The sequence below is a fragment of the Numida meleagris genome, chromosome 2 (genome assembly GCF_002078875.1).
Source record: "Numida meleagris isolate 19003 breed g44 Domestic line chromosome 2, NumMel1.0, whole genome shotgun sequence".
NCBI classification, from domain to species: Eukaryota; Metazoa; Chordata; class Aves; order Galliformes; family Numididae; genus Numida; species Numida meleagris.
In genome coordinates, this window is record NC_034410.1 from 81,140,948 (window position 1) to 81,151,792 (window position 10,845).

Sequence of the window (10,845 nt, forward strand, 5' to 3'; positions counted from 1 at the left end):
GATCTTTAGTAATAGCTTGAGTATGTTTAAGTAACCAATGAATTTGCTTTTGAATAGATTTACTATGATCAGAAAGATTTAAACAACACATCCCATCAAAGTCTTTACAGCCATGTCCTTGAGCAAGCAAAAGAAAGTCTATAGCAGCTGGATTCTGAAGTACAGCATGGCGGAGACTGTTCATATCTTCTAACATCTCGTCAAGGATCTCTGAAGTATGGTTGCTCTGTTTAACAGTCCAGCAAGCTAGGCGTTCAATCTGTTTCAAGGCTTGGGCAGCAGCAACTCCTGGGGCTAGAAGTGAGGCGAAAATTCTAGCAGTTGCACTCCAAAGTTGAACCTTGCCAGAACAAGTACTGTCAAGGATTTGGAGAGACCGACGCTTTTTGTGAGAAGCAGTTTTAAATTCCTTGTCAATCTTTAACCATTCTATAAAATAATAGCACTAATCACATTAATAATATAACCATCATAACTCAATCAAGGCCTCGATTGACAACACTAAACATAAGAAAAGATACAAGGCAAACATAGCATAATGACAAGAAATACTGTTAAACCCATTAAAAAAGGAATAAACACTTGTTTGGCCCATGGCCCAAGTTTCTGCAACCTGGAAAAGAATCCCTGAGGGTCCCATTCTGTGTGTAATAGTAACTGATTAGAGAAAATCTTCAGCTTTTGAATACTCTGACATATTGATTTTGAATGATCACTAAAATCTGTACAACACATGCTTTTAGAGTGCTCACACCATGCCTTTGGACTAATAGAAAATCAATGGTTGCACAACTTCATAAAGTTACATGTCGGATAGAATTGATCTTAGTGGGCAAGTGTGCTAGAACATCACTAGTGGCATTACTTCCCTTAACTGGCTAACATCCTAACTTGGTGAGTGTGGCTAAAGCTAAGCAGTGCCGTTTCAGGGTATGTTTGAAATCTAAGAGACGGGATGTCTCAGGAGCAGAGACAAGCAAACCATGCACTCAAAACTGCACAGAGGGTCATGAGTTCCAGTCAACATACACACACTCACACACACACAGGCATCCATTCTAGATAATCCTGTGAGCAGGAATCAGAAACTCCCTAAGCTAGTGCATCATTACCTATTGACCCTTGAAAGGTGACAAACCATCAGAAAGGAGAGAGAAAAAACACGCCAGCGGTGGATGCGATAGGCAGTGCCAGCAGGGCGTCCCCTGCTTCAAAGTGCACTTCTCCTCTCTCACCCACCACAGACTCTCTCCTGCTTTGATTCTTCTTAGGGTCTGCAGGGCTTTTTCCATTTGTACACTGCATCCGCGTGGCCAGTGCGTTATACAGAGCCCAAATGGAACACCTGTTCACAAAGCAAAATAACTACCAAGCTTAGCTCTCTCTATGAAACAAGACATTTGCAGCTATAGACTCAACTATCAGCTCCCTTAAAACTATCAGAATACTTTGTTCTATCCCAAGATCATTCTATAGTTTAGGCCCCTGATATAGGTGCCAATTTAAGGGACCAGTGAACTAAAAATCTGTTGGGCAATACTCCAAAATCCTACATCAGAATCACATGTGGAATCAAAGTAAGATAGCATGCACCTTAGTCTCGAGTGATGCGTAGTCATATTTTTAAAATCCTGACTAGTGGGATGAAAGGCAGTTAATCATTCTATGGTACAGGGTCATCCCTTTGCCCGGGATTCCTTTCCAGGTTTTACCTTCACAAATTAAGAAAATGCTAATTGACAGGCTAATAACATCATAACCAAGAATTACTGATAATGAGGTGGTAAAATTACACTAGAAGAGCCATTCCCATAAATTCCAGCACTGGTAACATCAAATCCTGTTCAATTCACATTTTGTCTACTAGAAAAACAGAAGCAGCACACAGTAACCTAGATTATGCCTAATAATTCTAATTCTTAAGGCTGCATTGCTAACACAGGAAAATCACCTACTTCGCCATACCATTACTAGGGTTGTTATAATACCATCCAGTGGGTAGTGCAGCCGTTTTTCATAAGTCACTATAGTATCTATAATACAACAAGTTATGAAACAATACCAATAAGTAAGAAACACACAATCCAGTCATTATAAGGGCTGGAGTATGATCACTATCCAAAAATTCAACACAAGCAAAGTCTTACATAATCTCTCTTGTGGCGTGTCTCCCGTACCTCCCCCCTTTTTCTTTTAAGAATACATTTCAGTGTTTGATAAGCATGCTCAATGATATCAGCCGTGGGGTTGCCTGCAGTTAAAGGACCAGGCAGCATAGTGTGAGATTGAATATGCATAGTAAAAGAAGGAATAGTGCATAATAAAAGAAGGAATATGGTGAGAGACATCATGCGAACTCGCTTGAACTGCGCAAACAAAGTGGTGTTGTTAACTTCCTTAAGAAAAGATCTTTCAATCTGCTAAATGACACCTGTAACATACAAAGAGGTAGTTATTATATTAAGCTTTCGCTCCGCAAAAATTTGAAAAACTTGAGCTACCGCAGCTAGTTGTACAACTTGAGGTGACCCATTGATGATAGGCACGTCTGACTGCCATCGGGTAGCAGTCACACGCCAGAGAACCACTACTTGGTGTATCTTGCCGGAGCCATCTGTAAATACAGTAACAGTATTAGACATTGGAGCATGTGAAAGTAAAACATTTGTAGTACGAAACAAATTACTCAAACTATGCAGTAACTGATGTTTGGGAGGGAGGGAGGGAGAGGGAGGGGGGNGAAAGAAAGAAAGAAAGAAAGAAAGAAAGAAAGAAAGAAAGAAAGAAAGAAAGAAAGAAAGAAAGAAAGAAAGAAAGAAAGAAAGAAAGAAAGAAGGAAAGAAAGAAAGAAAGAAAGAAAGAAAGAAGGAAAGAAGGAATGAAGGAAAAAGAATTGAAGAATACACAAGATAAGAAAACTCTGAATGCCAACCATGTAAGTAAAAATTCATGAGAAAAATTCAGAATTTTGCTAGAAGGAAAGTAACCCTTTTCTCATTCTTACAATGTTTTCTTTTTTGAGATTTTCTCAGAGAAGGAGCCAGTGGCACTCCTAACAGTATAACACTTTTAGGAAAAGAAATTGCCTATTTCGTGACAGTTCATGATCAGAAATATCAGAAAGAGTTTACAACTAAATCCAGCACAATTACTTTTACTGTTTATTCCTGTACTTCCTTTGCTCTTACTGAGTGCACTGTATCAAACAGCATTCTACTTGAGACCATGGTAAAGACGTATCCTACCTCCACACGATTTCCAGGAACTGATGGCAATGACAGCGTGAACTGATGATTCTCCTCACAGGTTGTCTTCAGCAATGTAAAATGAAGGAAAAGAAAAATCAGGAAATCAGTTCATTATTCAAGGAAAAAATCATCGTAATGAGCAAAAAACAGAGGTATGATTGAGAAGGCTGATGATTATTTAGCTCACTCCTAAGTATCTCATTGATTGCTGAACTCTTTAAAAAAAACATTTCTGCCCTGGTGCTTTACAGGGAGATTTTCTATGTGTCTTTTCAATTAGAGGAACAAATAAAGTTAATTTAAAGGTAATTTTGAATCTCAATAAGGGGATAAGAATAATAAAAAAATAAAATGAAGACAACAGGTATTTCCAAATTTTTGGAGGAAGTACTCTGTATATCATTCCAAAGGAACATTTGAGAACACATGTTGACCTGTGGATGTGTAGGATGAGAAGCTTCAGTCAGAAATCTTGTATGAGTTTCAAATGTCAGAGGCTATAAGTTGCAAGTACTACACAGGAAAGAGCATATATAACTGGTTCAGTTTCACAGTAGTTTGCATCTCCAACATTGCTATAATCATTCTGATTTTCGGAAAACATGAAGATATAATTCTGAGAGCTGTATTGGACATAAAACCAACTTTTATAATCAGCTTTAAGAAAAAAATAAAAACATTGTATTATTATTTGTATTTTTTCTTACTGTTAGCTATTATCTGGGAAATATTTGAAAGCATGAAAATATGTATTTTTATGTCCTGTATGTGAGGTTTTTCCACTTATATAGATCTATATATTATCTTGTCACAAATACCGTCCAGACTTCTCAAAATGCGTTTGAGTTTAGGTTCTGTTAAAAAAAAAAAATTATCTATATATAAAGCAAATATTATACTGCAAGTTTGAAAGATTTACTTCTAAAATAAATAAAAGAAGAAAAAAAAAACATAGCTAGGCAAAGGGCTAACAGTACAAAAATTTGTGAGGAAGGCAGTGAATGTGGTTAATTGTGGCTGGTTATACATCTTCAGCATTTGCCCAGGGTTTTAATTACTATAGGTTTGTAAAGACAGTTGAAGCAGAAGGCAAAAATAGCAGCTAGAGAATCAGGTCAGAAGGAAGAGAAGAGACGCTAAGATATTTTGTTCTGTTTTGTATGGTATACAAAGAAAGTCTTGCACAGGATGTATTTAAGAATAAGGCAAGGCATGGTTATCCTTACCTTTTAAAACTCTTTACATACTCAATGAGTAAAAATCTTTGACCATATAATTGACGATGTAAATTCCAAGAAAGAAAGATTTTCATAATGCCTTCTGTATCTATTTTATTAAAAATAATCATGCTTCCAAACATGCATAACACTCTAGAAGTTAGCACAAATTAGTAGACATCTTCTTTATAGCTAGAGCTTTACTCTTGTTTTGTGATATTTTTCTTGATCAGATGACTGACTCAGCATATTATTTTTTTTCTTTACCAATAATTTCACTCCGGATTTACCTCCTTTGACTAGCAGCATGTATAAACACTGACATGATAGAAGATTTTGTAACTATTTTTCATATCATTTTCAGCAGCTTTGGATTTCAGTTTGATGGTAACATAGTGCCTAATATTAGCATTAACTTAAAGATATAAAATTTAAAAAATGTCCAAAAACATAAAGTAAGAGTGATAAAAGCACTCTTTGGGACAAAACTTGTTTATGGAAATATGAAACAAACAAGTGGAAAAAAGGCTTCCTCTAGAGTAAACTGTGCTTTTTGCAGCTAGATGTATTTGCTAGAGAATTTAGGTGAAAGGAAGACCTGTAAATCCAGACAATAACAAGAATCACAGAAGGATGGAAGCATGTATGTCCATGATGCCTTGCAACAAGGTAAAGCTAAATGAGGCAATGACTCAAATACATCCTTGCAGGTATTTGACAAATATTTTATAGTCTAGCCATTACTGAGGAAGCAGTCTGACTTATTTCCGTCAGTGCTTCTCTTCCCATCTTCATCAGCTCTCTAGGCACTGGAATATAAAGCTATTTGAAATATCATACCTGGTACTGGTATTGACTTAATAGAGACTTGAAGGACTTCAGTGAAGTGTAATGATATGCAGCTATGTGCAATAGATTTGTTTCTTATCTAGTTCTTGTCTGATCAGATCTTTTCTCTTTCCTGGACACACTTAAGTACATGCATAGACCTTTTGTTTCACAGCCATTTTATTGGCCTCAGCAGCAATCTAACTCTCACAGGCAACACATACTTTAATCTATCCACTTTTCTAATAATTCAACCTTCAATAAGTAAAATAGAGAAGGGGAACATTCATAATTTTGGGTGCTGACTATTGTCCTATACACAAGAAAAGTCAAGAATTGTGAATAAACATAGAATGTAGCTTAGCATCACTCGATTTAATTAACCTTTCCAGAATTTCCTTACAGATTCCTTGGAGTTCATCTCTATTTTGACAGAAATTTCTAGTCCTCTTTTATTAAACTGTTGTTCTTTCATATATTTTTCAAAAACCTAGATCATTTAAACTGTCTTCTGTCTTTGCCATGTTGTTACAGAAGGTTAGATTTGTTCAAAAAAAGTTTAATCACAGGAACCATACATACGATTATAGTTTAAATTAATTACTTTAGTAATTCTTTAATCACCAAAACATCTATGTGGCTCTTATCTTTTCCTCCATGATGAAATCACAGTTAAAACATACTTCAGGAAAGACTGACAGTTTTTATTGGTACTATATACGTATGGGATGTACAGACACTTTTATATCTTTAGTTTATGTCCAGGTCATTCACTTGACATGAAGTGATAGTTTAAGAAAGGACTACAAAATATAAATCCAAAAAGAGAAAATCTAAGGCAAAAATATTCAGTTTACCTGTATCTGTATTGTGCTAGTTTGCCCACAGGCTTTTTGTTTTTTATTTTTCCCAACAGGGTTAGAAAATTTCAGTTCTTCATAGTTGAGAAACAGTGGTTGAACTACCTATGCCCATTTTTATCATCTCAAATAAACTCAGCAGCAGCCACTACTAAAGCTATTCACACTGGCATTGATTTCCATACGCTATCCCATACGTCTCCCACAGGATTACAGAATATAGCCAGAATTACACTTTGCTAGTGCAGGGTCTGACCATGAAGTCATAGAAGGCCTCACTTTAGATAAGTTATTGTCAAGAAGAAAAGGATTTCAATAACAAATCACAAGTAAAAAAAAAGAAATATGTCAAAAGAAACTTTAATATGTAGATATAACTTCAGAAACATACGTCAAGATAGTACACATAAAGACAGATATTGAACTTCTGTCTCAACTAGAATGGTGTTTTCCTAACACACAACAAGTGGTAGATGGTACAGGAAGCAGCTGCAATACCAAAAGTGATACAAACACCTTTTCCATACAAATTAATTAAACTTTGTTCCTAAAGAAATAATGCAGCCTAAAGAAAGTCTGAAACATGTTGATTACTTTAAGACATTCGTAAAGATAGCTTAGAAATTAAATAAGCAAGGTACATAAATTCTTGACTCATCCTCAAAGAGATTAATAACAGAAGTTCTGCACTTCCTTTACACTGACTTAGTATATGAATTTGACTTTTGAAAATATAGACTCTTGCACAAAGAGAGCAGAATCGCTAGATTAGATTTCCCTGCTGGTAAATCATCTAATGATTAGAAAGTAATGTATCTCTGTTCTTATCAGTGATATGCAAACGTTTTGACTCCATGTGTCTGGGGACTGTAATTCTGAATGTCTGTGTAAAGAGTCACTTGAAATTCTTGAATATTTCTGAGTGAGAAATAAATCTACATCTATGGAGACACAGAATTTGAAGCACTTTTATTTGAGGATGAATATTGGCTAATTGACAATTATCTGTGCACTACAATAAAACTTGATCTACCTCTGAAATTTATTGTTGTTATTAAACAAAAAAAAAAAAACCTATAGTTAATCACCAATAATGTGCGTCAGTTGAAAGATAACACACTCTGTTTTTGGAATACATAGAATAATTTATTTATTTTCAAACAGAATTAAAATAAAATACATCAGTGAAAATGTATTAAGCCCTCATCTGTGATTTTTTTATTTATAAAAAAACAGGAATCAGTAGGAAGTAAAATCTCACATGTACAATTATTTACTATTTTCTTACTGAGAAAAAAAGATGCAGCAGAAATATGTATCTTCTTAAAGTATGTTGTATATGTAAAGATATATATATTGTATTTTGACCTCTAGAGATGGAATTTCAGCTTAGCACTAGAGTTACTCATAAAGGTTACATATACTGGTATATGAAAATATTTCATTTGAATGTTTTCATGAATGCCTCAATTCTAAAATACGTACTATTTAATTACATTTAGAACTTATGTTCCTGATGTTTAAAAATTCATTTGCATTTTTCCAAGTGAGAAAGAAATCTCTTATTTCCATTTGGGATCCTTTTTTAATTTCTGTATTCATTTTTCTTATGAGAAAAAAAAAAAAAAAAGGTTTTGTAAGAAATATTTTTTAAGGAAATGAAGGAAATGTTACCAAAATAAAGGTTCACTTTCATTTTTCTTAGGAACATTTGTTACTTTATGAAATTGAAAAATTTCTACAAAGAGGAGTATTTTCATTTGATATCATCATCTTTGTTAATAGACATGTTCTAGTGACAACTGCAAAGAAAAATACATATGCCATCTATGATTTTTTCTGAATTTAATTAAGAATATAATCTTAAAACACATTATGTTTTTGTTCTCATGAAAGATTCATCAAGACTAAACTTTAGTTATCTTATTATTTGTATTGCAAAGTAAACTATTCAGTAACAAGATTTAAATAAAGATGTTCATAGTTAGCCAAGAAAAGAAAAATACAGGTCATAGCAGTGAATAGTGCTAAGACCACTGCAGTGAGCAGTCTGCTAAAAACTTGACCAGAATCTAAGAACTTCACTTATTTACAGTCACTGAAGTTACTTTGGAAACCGAAGTCCATCAGCCAGTCATCCAAGCATAACTACTCCAGAAGTAAGCAACATAACTATTACTTCTTTTTCACAGTTGTTATATGTCAGCCCTCTTCTCTGGTGTATGTAACCGAAAATAGTTTTGTAGTATTTTGGGGAAAATTATCATACATTTGTATATTTAATATATTTTATATATTTTTATATTATTATATTTAATATAATTTATTAATATTTGTATATTTATTGTATAACTAAACGTGCGTTAAAAATATAGGGCAATCTTCTTCACATGCAATGATGTATATAATATCCTGAGAACCCTGGTATTTTTGGCAAGGTAGCTTAGATACTCAATTCCATAAGATCTTTTTAAAACATTCAGTTTAATATCTTCCATAGAAAAATTATCTGCCTTTTTCCCCTTTTGGGGGGGGCTTGCTTCCTTGTTAGAATTGGAAAATGAGTAAACAGAGCTCTCAGCATGAGTATATAGAAATGTACTGGTTTTGCCCTAGAGCAACATGACAGAGCTTCCCTCCAGGTAGGAGCTACCTTCAGCTCTCATTAAACAGCAGCATGAGCTGAGACTGTATGACAACCTGCATATGCATCCTTCCATTTTCTCAGTTAAAGTCAGTCATAGAGTATGTGAGCAATAGCCAGACTACCATTTATTTTTATTTATTACAGTTTTATAGTAGCCTGAAAAATGCCAATAAAACACACAAAAGAAATTATATATATGTTCATACAACACTGTAATCATCCAAACATCAGAAATTAAAATATGTGAGACCTTTTCAAAGACACACCTCTGTGTGGAAAGTTTTGACATCTAGAAAGGACTTTAATACAAAAGCACCATGCATGGAAATATTTTAACAATATACACTGAAATTTTTAAAAAATAATAAGAGTGTATGATTAAAAGTACACTTAGCCAAAATAAGAGAACTTGTTCTTAAGTTTAGATAATACTTATAGTCTATGTGCACACAAAATCTTTCAGTAGAAAACAACCACAGAGTATTCATTTTGTGCAATGTATATGAGTCTACTAGAGAGAAATGTTGACCCCTTTCAGTGTGGAGATCTTCCCAGGAATGTGGTGGTGTCACCATCCCAGGTGGTGTTCAAGAAACATGGAGATGTGTTAGGAAGGGATGTGGTTTAGTGGGCATGGTGGGGAAGGGTCAATGATTGGACTAGATGATCTTAGAGGTCTTTTCCAACTTTAATGATTCTATTATTCTGTTCTATGATTCTAACGCTTATTAAATTTAAGATTAAAACAAGAACCACATTATGGATATTTGCCAGAATTTTCTATTTCTTGCGTTGTTTTATTGAGTTAAATATTATGTTGCAGGGATTAATTACCCTGTTCCAGCCAGTACTATAAGATTTCTGACTAAAGTATATACAGAAAATGAAGAGTCCACAGAAACCTTCTAGAACCATAAAACCAATTGCTCATGCAAATACATAAGCACTCCAGGATTTCAGCAACCAAAGGCTGTAACAGGCATTTACTAATTAGCTCTCCTGAGTCAAATGTAGTTACTTTGTTTAATATGTAACAGTATCAATTTATAGGGCATTTCAATGATTAACAGAGCTTTCTTTGTTTTCTTACATCATGCACTGTAGGTGATCAGAAGTAGAAGGTTTGAATTAATTAAGCTAATACATTTTTTAGATAGTGATCTCCAGAATGCGAAAAGTTTTCTGAATCAAGGAAAATTAATGTCATGTAATCACTTTGTAAATGCTTTGAAAATGTTTTGAATTTTGCTATGTTGTACCATTTTGGCTCCCAGAGTTAAACTGATTGCAGAGAAAGAGGTCCAGCCCATGGTAGGGACTGGTGACCTATGACTAGTTCACACAATTTTTGCTGGGAACTTCACACTTGATGTCGTTCTTTTTTTTCTCTCTCTATACATACTGGGTGACTAAATTGTTGATTCAGATGCAAAAAGATAGTAAGGTCTTTGAGACATTAACCATCAAAGAGGTTGAGATTCAGATCCAGACTACACTACATCAGCTCAATTTGAAAAATATGAAAATATGAAAATATGAATAATCAGCTAAAACCTACTTTCAGAATTCCTAGTTTTAGCCAAGTAATCAGAATATTCTCTTTCTGAAAAAAAAAGAAAAAAGAAAAGAAAAAAGAGAAAACAACCAAAAAATGCTTATGCACAAACCACTGCAACTAAATTTCCAGAGCTGCAAATTAAATGATTAATTATCTTAAAATGCATACGATGAGTGTATTTGTACACTGGTTGTTGCATATGGAGCTGGAGATAATTCATGGTTAAGAGTTTGAATTAATTTCTGAGTAGCCATAGGTTATACAGTAACCATTGTGACAATACAGTCTGGAGAACTACTGGATGTAGGAAAACACTTGGACACAGGGTCACCCCGACAGTCGGCAAAGGGAAAAGACAAACCCCCGCCCGCCCGCGTGGGAAGCAGCAACTCAGTGTGAGTTCAAATAGCTTCATTTTATTAGGGCAGCAGCCCTCTCTTATATAGCACACTTGTTTACAAGCCAGGTGCCCCACACATATCAAAAC

The 10,845-nt window shown here is 34.5% G+C and overlaps 1 long non-coding RNA gene across 1 annotated transcript in view; it reads right to left on the reverse strand.

Annotated features, from left to right (window-relative positions):
* The window catches only part of LOC110393825, a 43,955-nt gene that overhangs the window by 13,081 nt on the left and 20,029 nt on the right, over window positions 1-10,845 (reverse strand). Inside the window, exon 2 of the long non-coding RNA XR_002435218.1 lies at window positions 3,246-3,311. This is a non-coding gene — a long non-coding RNA (uncharacterized LOC110393825). The remainder of the gene's footprint in view (window positions 1-3,245; window positions 3,312-10,845) is intronic.